At 48.9% G+C, this 7275-nt stretch overlaps 1 long non-coding RNA gene across 5 annotated transcripts in view; it reads right to left on the bottom strand.

The window, feature by feature from the left end:
- Positions 1-14: 14 nt before the first annotated feature.
- LOC114484185 (uncharacterized) overlaps positions 15-7275 on the bottom strand; it is a 36016-nt gene continuing 28755 nt past the window's right edge. For all 5 annotated transcript variants that reach the window (XR_003676787.2, XR_008615653.1, XR_008615652.1 and 2 more), the window contains 3 exons: positions 2169-2214; positions 754-865; positions 15-98 (listed from right to left, as the gene is read on the bottom strand). This is a non-coding gene — a long non-coding RNA (uncharacterized lncRNA). The remainder of the gene's footprint in view (positions 99-753; positions 866-2168; positions 2215-7275) is intronic.

Genomic DNA, 7275 nt, shown 5'->3' with positions numbered 1-7275 from the left:
CACAGGTTCATGCCCCGGTCTGGGAAGATCCCACATGCCACGGAGCGGCTAGGCCCGTGAGCCATGGCCGCTGAGCCTGCGCGTCCGGAGCCTGTGCTCTGCAACGGGAGAGGCCACAACAGTGAGAGGCCCGCATACGGCAAAAAAAAAAAAAAAAAAGATGTGCCGTAAAATATGAACTAGAAGGGGATCAGCTGGCGAGTGGGTTTTGCGGTTTCCTTTTCCTTCTGTGGTCTGTAGTTCTCCCAGTCAGTTTTCTGTAGGTTTGCTGAACATGGCCTGGCAAACTAGGACCTCTGCTGGAGGACCAGAAGGAGCACCCTGGGGGTGAGGACCAGGGGCTGCTGTCCTAGCAGTGAGGTCCTGGAACAAGTCAGTCCAGCCCCGCAGGCCCCTCCAGGTCCTCCAGGGTCACCAAGGCCCCTCTGGGCAGCAGATAGTTTGTCTCCTGTCAGGGAGAGACAGGGTCTGACCAGCTTGGACTTTGCCCCACACCTAGAGGAGAGGCAAGCCCCCCGCCATGGCTTCTGGTCAACTGCCTTCACTTGGAAGTTTAGAGAATGAAGCCCAGATCCACTCCCTTCCCTGTGCATCTCAGGAGAACATGATGCTCAGATAGCCTTCGAGGTAGCGGTGTTACCCAAAAAAAGTGCAGAGAGGACAAGGAAGGCAGGACAAACAGGTGTGTCGCCATCTTCCCAGAATCCAGGGCTGCCGTCTGTATTCTTCAGGGCAAACTGACCAACCACCTACCTCACCACCCTGGTGTCTTGCCCAGACTGCACGGTGAGACTGGTCTCTTCATTCTCTGGGGCAGGTGAGGCCCAGGTACCTGAGGAAGTCCTGGTTTGCTCCTCCTCTAGGCCTTGCAATGTGATGGGAGATAAAGACAAATTATTTAAGTTTCTAACACCCTCTCTCCCCAGGTATTTTAAGGTAGAACTTCATAGACTAATTAATGAGTGTGCTCTTCCTTTATTTATTCTTAGGGTCAGGGCTTTCTTTATGTGCCTGCTGCATTTTTCCTACTTCCCTTCTTTTTTAAAATTACAAAAAAACTTGTGCCTGCCCAACACTATTTGCAGTGCATGGTTGTACGCAAGGCAGGATGTGCAAGGCAGAGTGGGGAGGCTTCCGCAAGCTGCATGGACTCTACTCCTAGTGGATTTGGGTTTGCAGAGTGCTTTCACCACTTCCCCTGCCTTGTTGCTGCAGCAAATCCCGAGGAAGGGACCGTGGAAATAGGACAGGTGGTGCTCCTACCGCAGGTGAGCCTGACCCTCTATTTGTTCACACACCACAGGGACCTCTGCAGCTCTGCAAATCCGCAGTTCCCAGAGCTGGATTGAACCCCTGCCCAGGCTTCATCTGCCCAGTCCTGAGCCCACCCAACAAGTCACCCAACTGTGGCCCCTGATGGCTGGTGTGGGATCTACGTTGGGTTGGCCCCCTGCCACCATCTCAGCATAGAGGGTGCTGGGCATGTTCAGAGAGAGACCCAGGGGCGCTGGGATTCTGTGAAGCTGAGTGCAGCGAGGGTAAGGTGCATGGGCTTAAACACCCCCTCTCTACCCTGGGGCTCTCCTGACGCATCTAACCATCCTTACCCTGCACACGGGACAGAGGCTCCCAGAATTTTTATCTTTTGTGGGGTGTTTGGTTGGTTTCCAGCTCTTCACTATCTCTGCAAAGATCATCCTTATGCCTGTATATTTGTACACTTGTGTAATTGCTTTAGTGGAATTGTAAAACTTGGACACAAACTACCAAATTATCCTTAAAAATATTTTTTTGCTTATAAAAGTAGGCTTTCTTATAAGTCTGTGGTGAAAATAAGTTCCTAGAGCCTTTGTTAGGACAACCTGGTGGGAATTGCCCCCAATTTACATGGGCTACACTTTGAATTTATCCCCCCGCAAAAGAATTGCACATGTATGTATAAAATTCTAGGAATAACCTAAATGCTTATAAATAAGGGAACGATTAAACAGGTATCATGTATCCATAACAAGGTATATGGTACATCTTAACATGTACTGGTTAAAAAGAGAGCATGAATCTATATGTATAGACTTGGAAAGAACTTAAGGGTAAAACATGCATGTATGACATCGCACTTATATTTAAAAAGCCACATGTCTTATTTCTACATATATTTGTACATATACCTAGAAAAAGGACCAGGAGACACATCAAATTCAGGAGTGGTTGTACCTGAAAAGGAAAGCGGGATTGAGTTGGGGCAAAAGGATATGGTGGTGAAGGGGGGCATTCATGTCTAATTCTAGGTATCTCTGTGTTCTTTGAACATTTTATACCAACACAACAAAACAAAAAACAAACAAATAACGCATGCATATATTACTTATTATAAAAATAAAGCAACTCATTAACCCTAATAAATTGATGTAATAGTATGTTTTTAAGCTTACTTTTCCACTAAATGACTCTGAAAGTGCCTGTTTTCCCACATCATCTCAACATTGGGCATCAGCCCTTTTAATCTTCAGCAAATACTTTAGCCTAATATTACATTATTATTGTCATTAGCATTGTTTGAAAAGGAGGCTGAACGTCTTTTTGTGTGTTTATTGACTACCCGTATTTCTCCTTCATGTCCTTTGCCTAATTTTGTATTAGATTATCTCTTAAGGATTTACATTAACCTTCTGTCTGTGTATATGTAGCCTCCAGGCCTGTGCTGCTTTTCTATTGGCTTTTTATCCCCACAATGTAGTGTAATAGAACAAATACTACTCATTGGGGCAATTCATTTAACCCTTGTGGGCAAGACTCACTCAGAGCAGCTCTTTGGAGCTAGTTCTGAATTCAGCTGTGCCGCATCTCACTTCTTAGGTGACGGAATAACAGCTGCCCGGTGTGCGCTGGTCTGCAGGGCAAGCAAGCACACCTAGTGTGCAGAGTTGGAAAGACTGCACCTTCTCCCCATATGCCCATGTTACCAGTCCCCAGCCTCCTTCCAACTTGAAACTGCTAGGTGGGCAGACCTGACTGATGTTCTTTGAGATGGATGTGGCCCTTCCCTTGGCGTCTGTCAATCACTGGGGCAGGTGCTCTCACTGGGAAGCAAGTTGTTCCAACCACCCGTTGAAAAATGGCCAAAAGGGGGTTCAGAGCCATAGGTAGCTCAATAGATACATACATACACCCAATCAAGCGTGCTCCTGGAGATCGTGTAGCGGCTCGGATAATATTTTTGAAGGGCCAGTTTCCCCTTTGGACCTGGAAGATATCAAGTGAGCCCTTTCCTGGAACACAGGGAGAAAAGCCTCCTTCTTGGGTGGGGCCTCTGCTGGGAAGAGGATGAGTGGTGAGAAAGAAGGGCCTTTAAACAGGATGGAGAAGAGCAGGAAACCGCAGACACACCTTTTCAGGCTGCCAAGAGCTGGCCATCCAAACCTTGGTCTTTTTCCCAACACAGTGGGTTTGGACTCTGACAGCCTAGAAGCAAGTCTCAGCCCCACCCATTGCTAGCAAGTCGCCTTAAAGGCCTGTGCCTCCACGTGCTGTGGGCAGAATGAGGGCCCGGGCAGTCTCTTCATCGTTGTTCTGGTGGTACTTGTGCCAGCATGTAAGTGGTGCTCAAGAAATGTTTTGGAAGGGAGTGGGGGAGGTCCTACCACCATGCTTCCCAGTAATCACCTCTCTTCCTGTAAGTCTCTTCCAAATATTTCCCCTGGGCTGCCTTGCTGCAGCGTGTGCTAAACACTCCTTGCCAAACCACAGGGCAATGCTGAGCACGTGGCCTGGTTCTAAAGCAATGGCTTTAGAAAGTAGGCAGATTAAAGTGGGGAAAGTGGTGGGGGTGGGGGTGGTGGGATGAACTGGGAGATTGGGATTGACATATATACACTAATATGTATAAAATGGATAACTAGTAAGAACCTTCTATATAAAAAAATAAATAAAATAAAATTCAAAAAAAAAGAAAGTAGGCAGATTAGGTTCTCATTTTAATTGGATTATTAAGAGGGTTGTATCCCTTTCTACTTTCCTTCCTTTTGTTTATTTATTCTTCTGCAGTTGTTTTGGCAAAACATTTGAGTTCAACCCCCACAGAGCAGTGCTGAGCAACTTGAGTTCACACCTCAGGGCAACTCATTCAGCTCCCAGCGCCCTTCTGCTCCACTCCTGAGCCGGACATGTGGCGTGGCAGGAGGTGGCCAGGCTCACCCAAGCCTTTCTGTGCCCCGCATCCACCTCGGGAGATATTTGGATTAAAATCCAATAGCTGATTTCCCTGAATATGTCAGGGGTAGCTCACTCTTTGTTGCTCTTGCCTGAAAACAATGTTTGCACCTGCCCAAGGTGGTGGCCCCAGCACGTAGAGGGGTACATCTTTCCCCAAGGTGAGGGCAAAGACCAGGCCCACCTCCTGGCTCCCAGGCTGGAGGCAGGAGGAACAGCAGCTGCCTGGGACTCCACTCTCTTCCCCAGCTGGCCTCTTCTGACCCACCAGGATAGCAGCCCTGTGTCCCAGAGTCTGAAAGCCCAGGCATTCCCTCCCTGAACTCAGCACCCCAACTGTGGGCTCCCCCACTTTGACGTGAATGGGGGTCCCCTCAATGAGGGCTCACCCTCACCATTTGGGGCCCCACTGAAAGGTTTTCTTTTCAGAGACCCCTGGCCTTTCTAAGGTCACCCCTTCCGACACCTTCCACCACAAGGTCTTTCTCATCCTAGTGTTGGTTCATTGTCATCATACTTACTTGTGTGTTGTCTGTGTCGCTCCACAAGGACAGGGATTTGAGTTCCATGAGGCTGAGGTCTCTTGTGCTTTGTTCACTGCTGTATCTAGAAAAATGCTTAGCACATAGTAATGTAACCAAGCAGTACCCTATGGGGCCTTCCCAGTACAGACACCCCCATGTCCTCCACCTGCCTCTTGTTTGTAGTAAAACTTTAGGCTCCCAGGCCTTCCCTGAGTTCCAAAGAATAAATTTAATCAGAGAAGTGAGAAAATGCAGAAACAAAGGAAAACAGTCAAGCATGACGAAATAATAATAGTTTAGCTATTAAACAGTCAGGGAACTTTAGTTCCTTCTCAAGGGCTATAGATAGTATTCTGAGCCATGTCCTTTGAGCTGTTTTGCAGACACTGAAAACCTCACCAGGGGAAAGAAGCTAACTCTATGCTGACCACCAGCACATAGACCCTAGACCCGTAGGAACCAGAAGGTTGATGATGTTGACTCCCAATTACCTCACCACCAACCCATCAGAAGAATGTCCATGAGCTGACCACACACCCCTCAACCCTCTCCCTCACCCTGTCTTTAAAAACCTTTCCCTGAAAGCCTTTGGGGAGTTTGGGTTTTTTAAGCACTAGCTGCCTAGACTCCTTGTTTGGCACCCTGCAATAAACGCTGCACTTTCCTTCATCACAGACCAGTGTCAGTAGATTGGCTTTACTGTGCAAGGGCAAGTGGACCCAAGTTTGGTTCAGTAACAGTAGGTGACAAACAAATCTTTGAAAGAGTAAGTGAAGGAGCCCTGTCCTATATTGTTATCTTGAAAGGTTTTGTATTGGGGGCTCTTACTTCTTTAATCAGGGTTTCAGCTGTTTATTCAGCTACCTTATAAAGCAGTGTTAGGCCCCACTAGAGCCCTCAGCCAGCTGAAGGGGCAAGGCAGGTGGCCTAAGGTAATACTCAGAGTCACACGTTACCTTTCCTCCAGCTGCTGTCATGACAATGGTACAGCAATGACTGAGCATCCACCAAGTCCCCTGGGACCCAGGAGAGGCCTGGACCAGGCACAGGTGAGGAGTAAAGAAGTTGGCCAGATCCTGAGCCTGCCTGGCCTCCAGGGCTCAGTACTGCCCGCTGCTTCTGAGCTGAGTGGATCAAGGTAACTGCCGTAGCTGCTGCTGTTACCTGCAGAGGGAAGATGAGATGTGCCCAGCAGGGAAAGTGCCTGGGGTTGCCATCAGTCATCGGTAAACCAGCTGTCCTTGTCTTTATCTTCATTACACATAAAACCAGTCTTTATTAGGCCAATGCCATGGATAAAATGTGTGGTATCACAAACATATAACCAGGCGTACAGCCAAGGAGGCATTTGGTCACCAAGGGGCCAGGCAGTGGTGATTGATCAGAGTTTCGAGTCTGTACTGACTTGTATGGAAACTTTCTTAACAAGGCAAACCACCTCTAGAAACTCTGAACAGTGATGGGTTCGCTGTGGAGAAAACTCAGTGGCTCCGTGACCGTGGGCAGACATTAATTCTCTAGATCTCACTTTCCTGTGTCTATACTGGGGATGATACCAATATCCACGATCGAAGGATTATTGTGAGGATGACAGGAGAGCAAGAGCAGGCAGGGGCCCCACTAGACTGAGTCCTGCACCCAGTAAGGACACAATGCCTCATTCAGAGTCAGGACTCAGGACAGTGCAGGGCAGAGACTTCATGCCCAGCAATGCCCAGGATTCGCCTCCAATGCAAGAAACATGGGGGTGGGAGGAAGTGACTCAAAACCAAAACCCAGTTCATGACCCCTCTGTCCCTTCCTGGCCATGAGGCCCCGGGGCACATCACATCACTTCTCAATTTCTTACCAGTGAGCTGAGACCAGCTGACACACGGGCTCCAAAATCTCTGTGGCTCTGACTTTTTGCATTTCTCAAAGTGTTTGGAACTAAGTGCAAGATGGTTTCTGACTTGTCACCCGAGAGCCCAAAGCCAACGCCAAGTGACCCCAAGTGACTTTCACAGACCCCTTTCTGCCTTCTCCCCAAGTTCCTGAACCTGACAAGCTTTCTCACTGCTTCCCAAGGCTTTTCTTTCCCTGTTTCCTTCCTGACTTCTTTGGCTGCTCACTTTTCCTACTTGATATGCTTTTCCCAAACTCTCATGTTAGCACTTTCATGGCCCCAACTCCTCTCATTGGAGTTTTCCATCCACATTACACTTTTCCCCCCTCTTTTTCAGAGTGAGATCAAGACGCTGTTCTCACCCTCGAGATTCTGTTTCCGCTCTTCGACTGCTCCTCACTTGAAGCGCCTGGTGTTTGGACCACATTCTAGGCGTCTCTGGCTCGTGCCGACTCCTTTAAGATGTGCCGTGGGCTTCCCTGGTGGCGCAGTGGTTGAGAGTCCGCCTGCCGATGCAGGGGACACAGGTTCATGCCCCGGTCTGGGAAGATCCCACATGCCACGGAGCGGCTAGGCCCGTGAGCCATGGCCGCTGAGCCTGCGCGTCCGGAGCCTGTGCTCTGCAACGGGAGAGGCCACAACAGTGAGAGGCCCGCA

The sequence above is a fragment of the Physeter macrocephalus genome, chromosome 18 (genome assembly GCF_002837175.3).
Source record: "Physeter macrocephalus isolate SW-GA chromosome 18, ASM283717v5, whole genome shotgun sequence".
In the NCBI taxonomy this organism is placed as follows: Eukaryota; Metazoa; Chordata; class Mammalia; order Artiodactyla; family Physeteridae; genus Physeter; species Physeter macrocephalus.
The sequence above is the reverse complement of the archived record's forward strand: the minus strand, read 5'-3'. Positions and strand labels throughout refer to the sequence as shown.